Source organism: Rattus norvegicus, chromosome 17 (genome assembly GCF_036323735.1).
Source record: "Rattus norvegicus strain BN/NHsdMcwi chromosome 17, GRCr8, whole genome shotgun sequence".
In the NCBI taxonomy this organism is placed as follows: Eukaryota; Metazoa; Chordata; class Mammalia; order Rodentia; family Muridae; genus Rattus; species Rattus norvegicus.
The window spans coordinates 57,460,954-57,479,943 of NC_086035.1; the positions used below are offsets into that span (position 1 = coordinate 57,460,954).

The following is an 18,990-nucleotide window of genomic DNA, read 5'->3' on the forward strand; positions in this document are numbered from 1 at the left end:
ATCAGGAGCGCATATATATATATATATGTATACATATATATATGTGTGTGTATGTATATATATATATGTATATATGTATATATATGTATATATGTATATATATATATATATATATATATGAAATCTATTTTGCCAGTGGCATAACTTGCAGTGGAGAAGCACAGTGGGCTTCTCAGTAATGTTCCTCACTATAAATATTCTATAAATACTAATGGATGTGCATACTTCTTCATGTCATATGTTACTTAAGAATCATCTTTTTTATTCTGTCAGTGGTAGGTGTCCAATCTACCTGCTATGTTCTGCACCTCGCCACTTCTCCCTAGCCCCAAATCACCAAATTAAAGAACAGACTCCAGAGCTCTCTCCCCAGGGACTAAAAAGGCATGGTAACACCCCTTACTGGAAAATTTTAAAATGAACTACAGTGAAAAATTTAGAGCTTTCTGTGAGAGGTTTTAAGATTCTGGACCAAAGCTGTTCTACACGTTAGACTTACAGAATCTGAGCAGCACCGGCCTGAAAGCAAAGAGTAGGCACACACAAGACTCAGGCACTGGCGGTTTCACATGAATTAATAACATGAGTTAGGGCTGTGGTGTTAACATTAGAAGAACGTGTGCTGAGCATGCTGGAGGATACTTGTCACCACGAAGAACAATTGAGTAGATAGACAAGAGGTAAACAGGCAGGCAGACAGACAGATACACAGGCAGACAAATAGAAAGGAGAGAGACAGAGACAGAGAGAGAACACAGAGAGACAGACAGACAGACAAATAGAAAGGTGAGAGAGAGAGGGAGAGAGAGAGAGAGAGAGAGAGAGATGAAATAAAGTGACATCCTGTATTGGAAAAATCCTTTAATTCCAAATTCAAATGCTAAACTGTAGACAGGACTTACTTACCAAGTTACGTTAAGCGAATTGTCAGTAATAAACCTCTGTGTTACAAAGTCGGACCCTTTGTTTGTAAGAAAACCCAATCTTTCCAACTCCCTAAACTACACTCCAGGGTAGCCTATGGGTAATTGCAGTATCTGGCATACACTGGCAGGAAACGGTGAAGCTCTGACCCAACACCTCCCCAAGAAGCCTGCTCAGAGAGCTTCCTCTAGATACACAGCTGCATTCAGATACATAGAAAAAGTTTTCACTTACTTCAAATTTCTGTGTAATCCTTGTTCCTCTAAGTGAGAGGGGCCAGGAACACAGTACAATTCCTTACTGTTCTAATAAGAAAAAAACAAAACAAAAACAAAACCCAGCTATGTCCTCTAATTCAGCCTTAGGTATTTTGAGTAGAGTCTCTTCGATGAACGCTATCTCTAAAGAGTAAACAAAAAGCAAAATTTCCTGTTAGAGCAGTAGCACTGCACAAGACCAGCGGTCAGCAAACGCCCTCCGTCAGTGGGGTGATTCACAGCAGGGTATGTTTAGAACGGTGCTTTCCAGAGGGCGCTGAGGTGCCAGATTCAGGAAATAGGTGAGGGCTACATCCCAAGAGTTGCTCTGAAGAAAGAACACCAAAATATTAACAAAAGGAGCCTTCTTCTTGAAGTCCCCACGCCCCTGATGTCTTCGAGGCTGCGTTTGCTCAGTCTGGTCTTGGAGGAGTCATCCATTACTGGGTAAATCCACATGAAACCTGAAGACACTGCAGTGGAGGACACAGTCAGAGGCAATGTGGCAACTCCACATGGGGACCAGCCTTTTATGGCCTGATAGCAGCTAATGGAGCAGAAATAGCTCTGACACCGAGAGAGCCGTCAGCTGTTGCAACAGGCCTGGCTGGCAGCCACTTCAAAAGCAACTCAATTGGCCGCATTGTCTCTAGCTTGCTTTATAGAGAAATTAAAAAGGTACACCGGCTTCTGAGTACGGAGTTAGTTGAGCAAACACACCTCCCACGCTAGCTAGGACTTAGACTAACAGAAAGAACAGAATGTCATGATGAAAACCAGGTCCTAAACACCACACAGAGACACACGGACGGATGGGTACACGGTGGTGCAGCACACACAGTAGGTGTCGGCCTTTATGTACAGGTGTAGCCCTCTCTACGCTGACTAGTATGCCCCATCAGTAGAAGATGGCACTGTCAGAAGTACTTTGTAAAATTACGTGAACATTTTGCTTACAACCCAGGTTTATCCTCCCGGTCATCAAGACTCAAAACCAGACGATCCTTAACCACTAAAAGCAGAGGAGGAGGAAAAACCAAGCAATTGCAAGCACTTCTTAAATGGCCACTTGCGCTTTTTAAACACTGAAAACTAAACGTTGCAACTCTGTTTACAAAAGTACTTACCAGGGCAAACACCCCTGCTGTTAGAAGAGTAAGGGTGAGTCTCCCGTTGCCTAAGCTAGCTTCCATGTAAACTCGAAGCTCCTTAGGGCTGAGGGCAGAGCTGTGTGCTCTGTGGGCCTCCGGCTGGTGTGCCTGAGTGTCACCTTCCCCGACCACCAGCTGCAGCAGCCAGGAGTGTGGAGGGCTGGAAACAGGGTCAGAATCCCTGTCACTGATTACCCTGCAGGAGAACACGGATCCCTAAGAGACAGCCCTTGCTCAGGTGAAAGGATGAGGATGCTGTGTAGTGTGGTTAAAATACAAAGAATGCCACAGCCATGAGAAGGGGACTGTCTGTGGGGACGGAAAAGCTAAATGTCACGACTCCATCCATGGATCAAAGCACCATAGCCTTACAAATATGTGCGGTTTTTACGTGTTGATGTAAAAATCAGACAGCAGATACCCTGGAGAGGTGTAGCAATTGGACACTGGCTTCAGACTGTTCTGTTCAAGGGTTAAAACTGTCTGTCAAGCCAATTTTTAATCCACTTCCAAATGACAATTCTACAAAAGTTTCCAGCACAACTTGGCATCCAATTTGAGTTGGCAATCTGCATCTTATGATCTCTTCTACACATTTAGTGTTTCCCTCATCTTTCCGTCTCTTTTATCCTGTTTAAGTGCATTCTGATATTGTGCTTGTGGTGTGTGCATGTATACATATATAGGTATGTGGGTCCATTTCCATACATGTGAGGCCAATGGAGGACATCAGGTGCCCTTCTCTATAGCTCAGGAGACTCTGCCATGAGGCAGGTGGGTTCTCTCACAAAACCTGAAGCTTATTTCATTTCAGACTGGTTGCCTGTCTGGTGAACTCCCTTGATCTGCCTGTCTCCATCCCCTCAACACTGAGGACCCACAAAAGCCACATTTTCACACTAAGTGCTGAGGATTCTGGGGTCCTCTGGCTTACATGCCAAGGGCTCTTCTCCATCGAGCTATCTCCCAACTCTGTTTTGGACTTTGTTTGTTTTCTGTGTTTTTGAGACAGGCTCTTGCTAGGTAGCCAAGGCTAGCCTAGAATTCACTATGCAACACAGGCTAGCCTAAACTCACAAACTTCCTGCCTCAGGTTCCTCAGAGTGCTGCCTCAGAGTGCTGGGGTTAGAGATATGCATAAATATATCCACCTTGTTTTACATATTTATAAGAGCAGTTTTAAGTTTGTTATGCAGCCAAGCAAAGTCAAAATAAGTAAAAATTTCTGAAAAGAATATGTCAACTATGAGGAAAATGGGAAAAGAATGTTGGCTCACTGCTGCCCCAACAGATTCGTTTTCCTAAAAGAAGATCCAATGTGTCTGGGTAGACACCCAGCTGTCATGAGCCTGAGCCACTGCTCACAGCCCTACAGTCTCTCACCAAAGGGATCTGGAGTCAGGCAGGCTGAGCCTCTAGTCTCTTCTTTATCCCTTCTGACTTTGATTATTTAGATCTCAATGAATTCTAATCATACAATCCATTTAGACAAGGTCCTCAAGTTTTGGGCCAACTCAGAAAATGCTCACTAAACCCGGAATCCCGGAAAATGTCATAAGAAAATGTAAAACACAAATGAGTTAAAACTAGTGCTAAGAACTAATTTTTACTATACTCAAGTATTTCCAGTGTCTTTGATAAATAACCAGTTCTCATGTGCTATTCTTGATCACTACTACTTTAACAATAACGATTATTACTGAATAGTTAGCTGTTCATTAAGCTAGGCCTGGTGGCGCACAACTTTGATCCTGGTACTCAGGAGGCAGAGGCAAGTTTATCTCTGAGTTCAAGACCAGCCTGGTCTACAGAGTGAGTTCCAAGACAGCCAGGGTTACACAGAGAAACTGTTAAAAAAAAGTAGATAAATAAACTAATAAACTGTCATATCCATTTTATTATAAATTCTAATCTGTCATGGAACAAGGTAAGAATCACCATTGCTAAGGAAAATGTATTCTATGATAGTGACTTTATATCAAGAATGAACATAGGGGTTGGGGATTTAGCTCAGTGGTAGAGCGAGGCAAGCGCAAGGTCCTGGGTTCGGTCCTCAGCTCCGGAAAAAAAAAGGAAAAAAAAAAGAATTTAAAAAAAAGAATGAACATTAGAAAAGTAAAATACAACTTACACCATCATTCCAAAGAAGTAAAATATTGAGATATAAACCAGTGATAAAACCACAAGACATTGATGAACACCAAGAAGATTTCAACATTATCAGTAGATGTAGACTGTGTTCATAGATTGGGGAAGTCAGCATAAAAAGATATCAATACCAAACTGAACTGATAAGCATTACATAATTCTTATACAAAAACACAAAAATTGCTAAAAAGTCATGAAAAAGGAAAACACCTTCTGCTTCAGTTTTTGAAATAACTTCTCCCAGTGTTACACGGTGACCTGGAAGCGTATACCAAATAAAACATTTCCTCCCCAAGTTATCTTTGGTCATGATGTTTAATACAGCAATAGAAAGGCAAACATTGGTGCAGAATAAGGAACCCAGTAACAGATCCACAGCAAATATGCCCAGCCTAGAGCAGCTGGACAGCAACCAACAAAAATTCAAAATATAAAATCTTCATTATGGTATATCCAGACCATCAGATACTACTAAATTGTATAAAATAACCAATTATTGGCACATGTATTGACTTGGAAAAATAGTCCAGGAACCAAGCTGAGCAAATGAAAGTCAATCTCAGACTGTAAATGTATAATAATCTCACTTGCATGACTTTCCACAGTGACAACATTGTGTAAACAGAGAGATGAGGTAGGTAAGCAGGCAGTGAGGACCACAGTTAAGGATGAGGTGAGCAGGCAGTGAGGACCACAGTTAAGGATGCAGTAAGCAGGCAGTGAGGACCACAGTTAAGGATGCAGTAAGCAGGCTACAGAGAGAACTAGGGGGATCCTTGTTACAAAACTCTCCATTCATCTACTGACTGTGTCAACAGCAGTGTTCTGGCGGCAATCCCTTTCCATAATTTGCAAGGTGTTCCACTGGGACACTGGGACACTGGGACACTGGGACACTGGGTGATAACATCTCTTTATGTGATATTCCTGTTGGGGTTCACGATGTGAGGAGACATAATATATGTATATGGCATTCCCACCGGGAGACACTGGCTGAAGAGACATGACCTCTTTGTATTCTTCTTTATTTTGTTTACTCTGTGTATATGTTCAAATCTGTGTGTATATATGTGCATGTGCTGCTTGTCTGCACCCATGAGTGCACACAGAGTTCAGAGAAGGGTTTCAGATGGCCTCCCCTATCATTCTGACCTCTATTCCCTTCAGGCAGGGCCTTTGCTCAACCTAAAGATTACTGTTTTTGTTTGTCTGTATGTTTGTCTAGGCTGGCAGCCAACAAACTCCAGTAATCCTCTTGTCTCCACCCCGAATCCTGGGGTTACATGTTGGGGTTAGTCTTGTGCACTATGTATTCAGAAGCTGAGTTCTGTGCCCTGGTCCAGACTGCAACCTGACCTTGGGGCACTGCACTAACCTATGTAAAGAATGCCCCAGGGATTCCTGACTGGTCAATAAATGGCTGGGGCTTATGACAGGGCAGAGAGGAGAAGAAGGTGGGACTTGGAATCTAGTGAGGGGTCTTGAGAGATCACAAGAAGGAGGGGAAGGCAGTGGAGGAGAAAAGTTGGCAAGAAACCAATGGATGATGAGCACACGGCCAAGAGAAATTGGTCCTGAGGACACACATGGAACAGAACAAATCGGGTGAGTAGCTCTAACTGCGAGTAACATGGCCTGTGGTTTGCAACTCAGTTAGAGTAGCTCAGGACCTGCCCAGTCAAGGCTTACAGCTTGTGTGTAAGTTTACAGTGTTTCTTTGTCTTGGGGATTACATGAACAAATGTGGCGCACAGACCCCCTACAGATATTGAGAGGTGTGAGGGGCCATAACAACCAGCAGATAATTAATATTGCACTCGTCATGGGTGAATGTGGCTTGCTTTTCATATGGGTGCTGGGGACCAAGCTTGTGTTCTCACACTTGTGCAACGAGCCCTTTAGCCACCGAGTCACCTCTCCAGCCTCCCAGGATGCCACCCAGGGACAGGAAACTCAAGACAAATAATGTTACACACACACATCTGCTCTGACTGTGGAAATTAATCTTGTTTTCCCAAGTGGCCACCCTTCAACCCTGCATCTTGGTCACCAAACCAGGAGTCAGGTCCACCCCAACTGCAGAATCTTGCTGTGTGGCCTCGGGTTTCTTGTATTTCCTCACAGAGACAATCAGGACTGTTATAGATGCCTCTTAAGCTCTTTTCTCCCTCATAGCCACAGCTCACACCATCCAGCCTGCTGCTTCCAGATTGGCTGTCAAGAGCTTCCCTGCAGGCCCTGGCTTCCCTCCTAGCTTTCCTCACAGACAGACCTGTGAGAAGCTGCAGCTACTGGACAGGTGGGTAACAGCTTCTTCACCTTGCTTGCCAAGCTTTAACATTAAGTTGTCTAAAGAAAATGTTTAATCATAGTCTTATAAACACTGAGAAATTACACTTAGCCTAGAGGTGATCTCATTACAGACTGAGAAGTTATTTGTCCTTAGAGCACTAGGAGGATTTTCTCAGGTATCGTCCAGCACAGTCCTACTGGCAGAAAACAAAGGTGAACAAATACATCTACTGGGTCCTCACACGAACCCTCACACCTCTTTAGTAGCATGCCACATCACTACCACCCCATCAGGTCATGTGCACACAATACGTCAGCAGCCATACATATCATATTGCTAGAATAAGGCACTCCTGCCTCCAGTAAATGCCTTTCCCCCTTCCTCACTCAGAAAAGTCCTCACCACCCTTAAAATTCAACTAAACCCTTCCCTGGTCCTAAAAGGGCAGGGGACCCATGATCTTTTTGTATCAAAAGAATGGGAGTCAGTCAGTCACTCCATACACATAATAGATGCTTGTGATATGAAACTCTTAACACCAGTATCAAAGGACTTGTGGGTAGACTCATTGATCAACTGATTCATTAATTCATTCATTCTCCCCTTCCTTTCTCTAGCTCTCTCTTCCTCTGCTTCTTTCTTTTAAGATGTGTGTGGATGTATATGTTTGTGTATGCACATGCATGGGGCAGCCAGAAGTCAACCTGGTGTGTCATCCTTTATGTGGTGTCTGTTATCCAGTGTGGTTTTATAATTGGGATCTAGGACTGCTGATAGGCTCAGCTGACTGGCCAGTGAACCCAGGGATGCTCTTGGCTCTCTTTTTCCATCAATGGTATTTTAAGTGCATGCTACTTGATCCAGCTTTGTTATCTGAGTTCTGGGTATAGCACATTTCCAAGCCCCCAGATGTCTTAATGCAGCTACAAGATTTTCTGCTCTTCCTCACAATCACCAACCAATGCATAATTCAGAAAACCATCTCGTTAGGGCTGCACAAGTGATTCTGGGTAGCAGCCTTGGTCTCATTATCTCCCTTCTTGTTCTAAAATAGTGACATCAGAGCCTGACCAGGAAAGCAAAACAAGGCCACAATCCTCTAAGCCTTCTGCCTTCACAACACTCTAAATGTCCTGCTTTCTAACATCAATGAACTTGAGCAGATACTGGAAATTTTTTTAGGCTTTCCAGGAGATGAAAGGCCACATAGCCTGGACCTGTGTAGTATCCTGATTCCTGCTGTGGTAGGACAAGACTTGTATTCATTCATTTTTTTCAAAGAGCTTAGGGTTCTAACAGGGACATGCACGGTCTCCTAGCATCTACTTTCATGAATCATTGTGGGTCTAACTCTGTGGCCATCTATACCACAGTCAATCAGCTTGTGAGGAGCTTTATTTACAAGACAAATGTCTTCAGTAATAATGGTTCCAGTTAATCCCTTCTCATTCAAGCAGCCTGTGGACTCTGTGCTCTCTTTCTGAAAGCTTCTGGCAAACTTAACTGGCTGTGGACGAAGACCTTTTGAGCTCCAGGGTCATTTGTAAGTCAGTGGGTTGGACAAATGACACAGCTGATTCTCCCAAGTGGCTGCTACAGAGCAATGGCTGTGCCACAAGGCTCGACCCAGACAGTGCTGGCCTCAAAATCAAAATGAAACAGGAGTTTGCCAGGGGTGAGCCTGGCCCAGACTCCAGGGACACAGCCTGGCTTTCAGCTGGACCAACCTCGCATTCCTGGACACCAGAGTAAGAGTCCTACAAGTAACCAGAGATGTACCAAGTGTGACATGCTCCAGTTAGGCTGTTAGATATCTAAAAATAGGGACTTTCTGTCTCTCTGGCGCAGTGGACATGGTATAGCAGAACCCCAGAGACTCTTCTCAAGTGAGGCAAAGCTGATGGGCATATCCAAATGAGTGAGGATTTCCTGCACTAGCAGAGATCTGTCAGCCTTCTCCTTTCTACTAACCTCAGGCACAGCCTCACCATGATTTCCTTTGCTAGGCCTACACACCAGCAGGAAATGACCCGTCATTAAGTGAAGAGCATAACAAACCTAAGTTCCTCCCACGGACTGCCAGAAAGGGAGAAGCACTTGTGCTATTGCCCAGTGTGATGGTTTGTATATGCTCGGCCCAGGGAGTGGCACTATTAGAAGGTGTAGCCCTGTTGGAGTAGATGTGGCCCTGTTGGAGTAGGTGTGTCACCCTGGGTGTGAGCTTTAAGAGCCTCATCCTAGCTTTCTTAGAAGTCAGTATTCTGCTAGTGGATTTCAGATGAAGGTGTGGAACTCTCAGCTCTGCCTGCACCATGCCTGCCTGGACAATGCCATTCTCCTGCCTTGATGATAATGGACTGAACCTTTGAACCTGTAAGGCAGCCCCAATTGAATGTTGTCCTTATAAGAGTTGTCTTGGTCATGGTGTCTGTTCACAGAGGTAAAACTCTAAGTAAGACACCCAGAATACTAGAAGTCTTATATATACTGGATACAGGGGGCCTTTGAGGAGCATGCTCTCAGAGATGTGTACCACCCAGCTGGTAGCACACATTCTGCAACCTGAGAGGATCCTAGTCTTACCTTCTTCAGAACATGTGATGGGTGCATCATGGCAATTCAAGAGCTCAATAAACCTATAATGAGGGCAGCCAACAATATAAGTCCATAGAGATAGACCTTTGATGGTATAATAATTCCACAGCACTGGACACTCTGCAGTGCAGTAATTCTACAGCACTGTGCCCACCACAATAAAGTCATTGTCTAGTGGCACTGGGCAATCTACGCTACTTATTCTACAGCACTGCATCTTGCTTGGTTCACTCTGTAACCCTCAATCCCACATGGTAGTCACTCAACAACACTGAACACTCATAACACTGGATTGTACACGCTAGACTCACTCAGTAACACCAGACATTCAACGGTATTATAATTCTATAACAAGGAACCCTGCACACAAAAGTCATTGTACAACACTTTACGTACAATGGTACAGTAATTCTATATCATTGTGCCGTCCACAGTACAGTTTGCCTACAGCTCTGAATCCTCCACAGTTTAGTCATTTTACAGCACTGGACACTCTAAAGTGTCCATCATAAAGTGATAGACAGGGGGGTTGGGGATTTAGCTCAGTGGTAGAGCGCTTGCCTAGCAAGCGCAAGGCCCTGGGTTCGGTTCCCAGCTCCAGAAAAAAAAAATCCAGGTGGTCTTGAATGGCCCTAAGCAGTTATAAAGTGATAGACACTCCACATTTCAAAAATTCTATATACACATACAGTGCAACACTTCTTTTTTTTTTTTTTTTTTTTTTCGGAGCTGGGGACCGAACCCAGGGCCTTGCGCTTCCTAGGCAAGCGCTCTACCACTGAGCTAAATCCCCAACCCCAGTGCAACACTTCTACAGTGCTAGACGCTACAGGGTGCAATCATTCTACAGTGTGGGATCCTGAAAAGTAAAGTCATTCTAGCACTGAACCATGCACAGTGTAGTCATTCTACACTGCGGATCATTGACAATACAGGAGTGTACACTCCAAGGTGCCATCATTCTAAGGCACTGGACACTGGCATCATTCTATAGTACAGAGTACAGTGATCTTACAACAGTCGAGCCTTCACTAGACCATACACAGTATAGTCATTCTTCACTGCTGGCCTTTTGCCAGCACTGTCATTCTACAGAGATGGACTTCCCACAGCCCGGTTAATCTAAAGAACTGGACCCTCCATGGTACAGTCATCTATACTCCGCAGTACAGTAACACTAGACCACTGGGTCTTGCAAGGTACTATTATCCTATCGTGCTGGACCTGCACGATTAACAGTGCTGGACTCTCCATTGTACAGTCATTCTACAGTGTTGGATCCTCCACTGAGCAGTCATTCTGCAGGGCCGAACCTGTAACAATACTGTCATTATATATATTTGGACCCTCCAGAGTATCATCATTCTATAAATCTGTACTCTCCATGACATAGTCATTCTACAGTCCTGAATTCTCAACTCTACGATCATTCTACAAAAGCAGGGTCCTGCACTGTACAGTCATTTTCCTGAGTGAATCCTTCATGATACAGTCATTCTAAATTGTCAGATACATAATATAGTCATTCTACATCCTTGGACCACTGGGGTCATAATTTTTCTGTAGTGCTAGACCCTCCATTAAACAGTCATCCTACAATCCTGGACTCTCCATAATACAATCATTTTACAACAACAAACATCCTGTGATCTAGTAATTCTGCTCGATTTTCTAAGGTAGTATAATTTAAAGTGCTGAGACCTCTATTTCACATAACCCTACAGCACAGGGTACTCTACAGAGCAGTAACTCTATATCACTGGATACTCCATAGTACAGTAATCCTATAGTGCTGGATCCTCCCCCGCTCACTCATTGTACAGAGCTCTACCCCTACTGTAAAGCCATTCTAGGAAGCTGTACTCACTGTGGTGCAGTAATGCCACAGCTTAGGACCTTCCACTGGATGGCCATTCTACAGTGCTGGCCTGTTTACTGTACAACCATTCTATACTATAACCGGAGTCGCCATCGTATAGTCATTCTACAGCACCGGACTCTCCACTATATAGTAATCAGACAGTGATTGACATTTCATGGCTCAGTAATCCAGTAATGGACACTGTGGTCATTCTATGGCACTGGTTTCCTCTAGACCACAATAACTCTATTGAACCCTCCACTGTACAGTTGGCTACAGCACTGAAGCCTCCACTGAACAGTATACCATAGCACTAGACCCACCACTATTCAGTGTACTAGAGCACTAGACCTGCCACTGTACAGTCTATTACAGCACTGGACCCTCCACTGTACACTTATTACAGCACTGGACCACTGGACCCTCCACTGTACACTTACTTCAGCAGTGGACCCTCTACTGTACAGTGCACTACAGGACTGGGCCCTCCACTGTACAGTTATTCTACTGCATTGGATGCTCCACCACACACGCATTCTATTGCACTGGACTCTCCACCGCACACTCATTCTTTGGCACTATACTGTCACACTTCGCATGTGCCTGTGGCTTCAACTTGGCATTGGGAACATAGGTCCCCAAGAGTACAAGTTGAGGAAAAATAAGCAATGGGAAGACATAGAAGGCAGCTGAAAATGTTTAGTTTCTCCAAACACACATTTCAGTTTCTTAGAGTCCTCATTTCCTGGCTGATAGGAAAGGTTGGATTTGTGTCCATCCACTGAACATCACTGGTCTGGATGAAGTCTTTGTCAGAGGCTGCATTTCAGTTCTACAAGAGCCAAGATTCATTCCCCCATCTCAAGTTCCCCAAAGCAGAAGTACAACAACTTTTAGGGGAAGTGAGGGACAGGAGGTGACCACGAAAATGAGGGGGCATGAGAGAGATGGAATCCATGAGTCAAGAGGGAAGAAGGGAGACTGAGTGCACAGGGGAAAAGAAAAGATAAGATAGGTAAGAATAAGACACACTTCAACTTCCCTCTCCTGAGGACCTAGTACAGCAGACCATCCTTTCAGAGGTCTGGAGTTATCAGCTGATTTCTCCCAACACCAAGTGAATTATTCTTGACTATACACAAAGAACAGGTGATTGGCTGAAAACCACACAGGGCCCATGTTGTGGTAGAAGAGAAAGGCCCATTGTGTGGGAGAAAAGAATAAATGCATTTGCATGACCACAGTTCCTCCTGAGCTCCTCCGAGGATGCCCCTGTCACCCAGGCATCAGCTCATGGTTCACAGGTTCATGAAACATGACCTACATGAGGCCAGACATAGCCGTCCACTTTGTGGCCTGTTGTCTTCAGAACCTAGAACAGTGCCTAGCAGATAGGCTCAATACATGGTGGCTTGAAGACTACAGTAGTATAATTTCTAGGGCTGGGCAGATGGCATAGTTGGTAAAGTCCCTGAGGACTTGTGTTTGATTTCCCAGTACCTACATAAAGCCAGGCACAGCTTGTAATCTTACAACTAGAGAGGCAGAGACAGAAGGACATTGGTCAGTCCAGTCTAGCATAATTGGTAAGCTCCAGTTTCAGAGAAAGTTCTTATTTCTCCTGTCCCTCACTTCCCCTAAAAGTTGTTGTACTTCTGCTTTGGGGAACTTGAGATGGGGGAATGAATCTTGGCTCTTGTAGAACTGAAATGCAGCCTCTGACAGACTTCATCCAGACCAGTGATGTTCAGTGGATGGACACAAATCCAACCTTTCCTATTAGCCAGGAAATGAGGACTCTAAGAAACTGAAATGTGTGTTTGGAGAAACTAAAATGGAGAATGACTGAGGAAGATACACACACACACACACACACACACACACACACACACACACACACAGAGAGAGAGAGAGAGAGAGAGAGAGAGAGAGAGAGAGAGAGCGCACCATATACGCATATGTCACATAGAAAAAACTATCCGTACTTAAAGGCAGATTTGCCCCTCAAGGTGTCCTTTATATCCCAGGAAGGGTCTGGGCAGATGATCTCACAAGCCTAAGTCTGTCTGCCTCCTTCCAAAGTGCCTGGTTGGGGAAGAATTCTCTCATTCAACAGTCTGATGTCAACATGAAGCTCTCTGGCTTTCACCATGCATTTTTATCCTACAAGCCTGGCGTTGCTTAAGCAAATCCATCTCTCAGGGACTGTACTCACGCAGAGGCACAGCAACCCTCATGGACAGCTATCTGATGTGGTAAGTCCTGAAGGCAGGATCGCTTTTCAGGGGATCCTGCCTAATGTGCTTAGACTATGGCCAAGCAGGCAAATTTACTCTTTTTCTCTCCAGAAACACGAGACTGCTTCCTGTACCAATGAGTATTAATTGAAATCCCAAGTGGGCCATCCAGGATATGAAAATTACAGTAATCTAATCTTGTAAAGGAAGAAGTACAAATCATAGTTACATGGTCTGACATAGAGAGAAGTGACTAATGCCAGGCCACCTCAAGGTTAGGGCCCAAGGGGAGAACTCCCTGAGAACCACAGCCTGGACAGAGGGACCTAACAGGCACACATCACAACCAACATCCTGGTTTTCATACTTGGGCTGCGGGTGGAGCTGGGGAAGTCCTTTTTCTCAGGACCATACTCTGAAGACTTTTCATTCTGGGCAAAGCTCGATGGCCACAGGAGCAGGGGGAACCGTTTAGGGTTCCTCTGACCCTGGGTGCTGCCTTTAGGCCCTGAGGTTGCTTTCCTAGGGACTGACTGCAAATTCTGTGGACTCATGTTGTCTAGCAAAATGACCCAGAAACCCCAATCCTCTGCAGAGCACAATCAAGAAAAGGAGCTCACTCTGCACCCCGCCCAGCAACAGCACAGTTCTGAGGGTTCTGGCTCCTTCCTGAAGCGGCACCCTGTCTCCCATCTCCAGGAAGCCACAGCCCAAGTGCCCTGAGAAAGTTGGTCAGGAGGCCTGCAGCCTGGAACCAGCACTCTGCTTTTTTCTTTTTCTTTTTCTTTTTCTTTCTTTCTTTTTTTTTTTTTTTTTTTTTTTGCACAGCTGTGTTCAATTTTCTGTCCTTGGGGTTTTAAAGGAACATTTATTCCAGGGCCAGGATTCTCAAGTTTTATGGTTATACAACTCCCTCCCAGGGCCAAAGAATGTTTGAAAAGTCTTAAGCCCAGTGATGAGAATTAGTGAAACAATCCAAAGAAACTGAAATGAGAAACACTGAGACCCGTTCCAATTTAGAGTCAACCTCTGGCTTTACCGCAGTGCACACCCCACTTGCCTTTCGAAGTTTGTGTGGCCTATTTTTTATGAAGTTATAGGTAGGGTTGTATGTGTTCTGAGCATGCGTATGTGGGGGATGGAGAAAGAGGGGCCTTGGAGAAGTGCAAACCTGCCTTACAGCCATCCATGGTGCCTCCTTCCTGGTCCAAGATAAATTTTATTATAAATTAGGCCTAGAGATGAATTAGATTTAATAAAAAAATTTAAAAGAGAGAGATTCCTTTAGAAGGACTATATTCTGGTTTATTTTACCTGTTAAGAGAGTGGCAGCAGACAGCAGGAGGAAGGAAAACAGGAGGGAGGAACAGAGGTAAAAAAGGGAGGGAAAGAGTTGAGAGGGATGGACAGAGCGATGGAGGGAAAGAGGGGAGAGAATGGATTCAGGAGGGAAGGTAGGTAATTTTACTTAAGAATTTTAGTTGCATGTTCAATTGACTGTCCAGACACCAATTTCATCATCAATATCTCGCTGTCCTTGACAGGTATAAGAATGAGTAACACCAAAAGACTTCCTCAGACCTTGGAAAGTCAAGCATTGTTTAAACACAGCTCATGGCCCTACATAGGACAGCCCCAGTTCCCTCCCCTGGCCTCTTCTGCTGTCTTCTCATGGTAGCAGCTCACCTCACCTTAGTCATCTGTCCACACAGGTGTGAGCACATTCCTTCTCTCTACCCGGAAGTCTCCACAGCCTTCAGGCTGGCTTCACAGAAGCATCTGAGCCGACAGCAAGGCAAGGCTCAGGCTCTGGGGCCCAAGGTTTACGACACAGCGCACACCACCCACATTAGAGGCCTGGCTACACCCCAAGACAAATAAGATATTTCTGAGAAACAAAGCAATTTGCACAGATCCACCCGGAGCAGATGGAATCGGAACTCCTCCACCAAGGCAGCTGTGTGTCAGCAGCACCTGCTACCCACAGCAGCTCCAAGAAGAACCAGACTCTAAGACACTGACCTGGGCTGGCCCTGGCCATGCTGAGGCCTGCTGCAGCCTGGCTCCAGGGCTTAGTCTGCCAGCAGAGACTTCCAACCCTTCCTCTCTGCAGCACTTTCTCTTGCATTCTGAGATCAAGCAATTGAAAGTCCCTTAGCACACAGTCCCAAACTATCAATCAAAGGTCAACCAATTCCTTCCTGATAACCACTCCATGCTCCCGTGACTGGAAGTTGATAGTGCTAAAGTCCTAAAGGAACTGAAAACAAAATTTAAAAAGCAAAACAACAACAGAACACACCCAAGATTTAAAGTCAGAGCTTTTGCTAAGACAGTGGTATCATCGAGTAGTACACAAAATCAATTACATTGTAAAGCCTTATGTGGGCATGTATCTGTATGGGTGCAATGGTGTGCAAGTGAGGTCTGAGAGTAGCATGTGAAAGTCAGTTCTCTCCCTCCACCATGTAAGTCAGCAGGCTTGGCAGTAGGCTCATTTACCTGGTGAGCCATCTGGTCAACCCTCATTTTCTCACAATGATACATTTTAAAATCCTGGGAACCTATGTTCTAGAATGAATTAAGATACCTATTCTGGAATACAGAAAGTAATACTGAAAACTATATTTTTTTCAAAACCCCCAATATATATTGCCAACGTGTACAAAAACTCCCAGATCATGAGTCAAAAATAAACAACACACACACACACACACACACACACACACACACACACGTGCGTGTTTTGTAGGAGGAAAAGCAAATACTGCTTAGATTCATCTAACTTGAGACCTGCACTCATTTGGCACAAAGCGAAATATTGGCTCCAAACTTATAGAAAGCGCTTCCCAGTCTGAAGAGCAGCCTGTCCCCGGGGAGCAGCTTCACAGTAGGAAGGAAGACTGGGCTGTCACTTGAAGGAACATGAGTCTCAAAGAGCAATTTCCAATCATCTAAATTTTTAAAGAATCCTGGGAGTGATGGGGCTATGCTAATGGAGGCGTCAAGAGCTGTAGTCAGCATCTTTTGAGGTTTCCAAAAAGTCACTCTCCTCCCGCCCCTCTCTCTCCATTCCTGCCCCCATTCCTCTCCCTTTCCCTCTTCTCCTTCCCCTCCCCCTCCCCCTCCCTCTTTCTCTGTGTGTGTCCTCTACCTTGGGGCCTGCTATGTTTCCAATGACGCATACTCATGTCTTAGTGAGACCCAGCAAGGCATTGACACAGTGTCCTCTTTCTCTATCCTCCCCATTACAGTAACAAATTGCCTGGGGGTACCCCAATGGTCAAGCTCATGGTTAGCATGTGCCCAGAATTTGGATCCAATCCCTAGCACAATACAAAAACAAAACTACAAACACAACTCAAACCACTAGAAAACAGAGCACAGGGTGGCAGTCTTTCTGGGACCTGGCTGGTGCTTGGCCAGGTCCTTCTGTGGCTCTGTAACTGTAAACCACTTCATACTAACCTCACTGAGCACCCCAAATGTGGGTTTGCCTGTCATTGTGTTTCACCTCCTTTTTGGACCGTACATCAGAGTTCCACACTCACCTCCACGTTTCCATGTTTGAATGTTTCAGAGGCATCCCCAGCCTCGTGGAGCCAAACAAACTTAGCAGCATAAGGAAGCTCCCACTCCTCCATGTCACCAATACCCACCGTGCCTATCCCTATGTGTCTTTCAACTGGGGATGATGTGTCTGACTGTCCTTGTGCTACACAACCTAAGGAAAAATAATGGTAAAAACCCTTCTCCTGTGCTTCCTCATTGTTAGCTTGTCTTTTCTGCCGATATATCTATCCAGGCCTTTTACCTAGTGTTCACTGTTTTTAAAGTTATAAAAGCCCTAACAGGTTCTAGACAAGCCCCCTCATCACACGTATAACTTGAAACTATTTTGTCCATTTTCTTCTCTTGCTTTGTGAAGGTGTATGTCCCAGAGTGTCCACTGTCTTCCTCTACTGCTCTTGGCCTTGTTTCTTTTGGAAGGCAAGGGCTCATGCTGAACTTTGGCCTTGCATTTCGCAGTAGGCTGGCAGCCAGCATGCCCTACTGACTCTTTTACCTGTGTGCTCTCAATGCTGGGGTTACACAACTGAACCTGGCTTTTTTGTTTTCCCTACATGTGTGGTGGAGTCCAAGCTCTGGTCCTCATGACTGCACAGAAGTCCTTGACCTCTGAGCCCCTCTCCAGTTCTACCACTCTCTCACTTTGATAAACAGAAGCTTTTAATCTTGGGGAAGGTGGTTTTGTGTATTTCTCTCCTATGATTGTGCTTTTGATATTGTATCTTAAAAACCACACCCCCATAGAAAAGCATTAAGCTTACGTTTTCATCTAGTTTCTTCTAAGTTTTCTATCCCTTTTAAAGTTGTAACTCTTACATTATGCTTTGATTTGTCTTGAATCAATTCTTATGAGATGGTGTGAGTTGTGGACTCACGCTCATCCTTCTGCACTTGGACAGCCCGCAGTCACTAAAGACACAGTTCTTTCCTCTTAGAATTGTTTTACTAAACTGCCAGACATCAATCAAGCACAAATGTATGGATTTGTTTCTAGACCTTCAACTATATCCTATGTGTCTGCATTTCCAATGGGATGCCGGGTCCTGATTACTGTGATTCCGTAGTAATTTTAAATCAGGAGGCTGTTTTCTGTTTTGTTCTCTGGCCTGTTGTGGCCATCCTGGTTCCACTGATTTTCCACATCAGTCATAGGATTAACTGCAAAGGATCCAACTGAATTTTTAGAGAGACTGAATCGAATTTGTGGCTAAAGTTGGCAAGTATTGAATTTTGGCTTACTTTTTGTTATGAGACAAGGCTTCAATATGTAGCCCAGCCTGGCCTCAAACTCACTGTTCTTTCTAACTTTCAATGTCTGCATGCTGAGTTTATAGCATTATGTCCTATTAGAAGTATTATGTATTTTATAATACTAACTATATTTATCCATAAATATGGAGTGTTTTCATAATTAATTATTTCAATGATGTCCCATAGCTAAGAAATATTCCCTTTGACATCTCTTAAGTTTATCCTATTTTTGTCATGCTACTATGTAGTGAAAACTTCATTTTACATTATTCGTTTAAAGTTTAAAAGTACAACTGACTTTTTGTTATATTGGTTTTATGTCCTATATAACCTCATGACCTTGCTCATCATCTCTCACACTCTAATGGATTCTTAAGGGCTTTCTTTGTATAAAATAATGCCATCTGCACAGAGAGATAGCTCTGGGGTTTTTTTTTTTTCTTTTTTTTCCTTTCTAATCTGATAGTCTCACATTTCATTTCCTTGCAAAAACTTCCCTGGCTACAACCCTTAGCAATACACTATTTGTCTTCTAATCTCATTAGTTTTGAGAGCATCCAGGTTTAGCAGAGAGATGGAACTAAGAAGATGGACAAACCAAATGACAGGCAGATGGACAAATGGATAGATGGATAGATGGATGGATGAATAGGTAGGTGATAGATGGATGGATTACAGGTGTTATTAGGGTTCTGGGTCTTTT

General features: G+C 44.2%; 1 protein-coding gene across 4 annotated transcripts in view; it reads right to left on the reverse strand.

Annotated features, from left to right (window-relative positions):
- Svil (supervillin) overlaps window positions 1–18,990 on the reverse strand; it is a 195,599-nt gene that overhangs the window by 117,044 nt on the left and 59,565 nt on the right. The window contains exon 1 of one of the 4 annotated variants that reach the window (NM_001108416.3): window positions 1,159–1,707. The exons of 2 other annotated variants lie outside the window; for them this stretch is intronic. The gene's annotated coding sequence lies outside the window, so the exon portion shown is untranslated. Of the gene's footprint in view, window positions 1–1,158; window positions 9,891–18,990 lie in introns of those variants that run through there. One more of the 4 variants, XM_006254031.5, reaches the window with a different exon arrangement.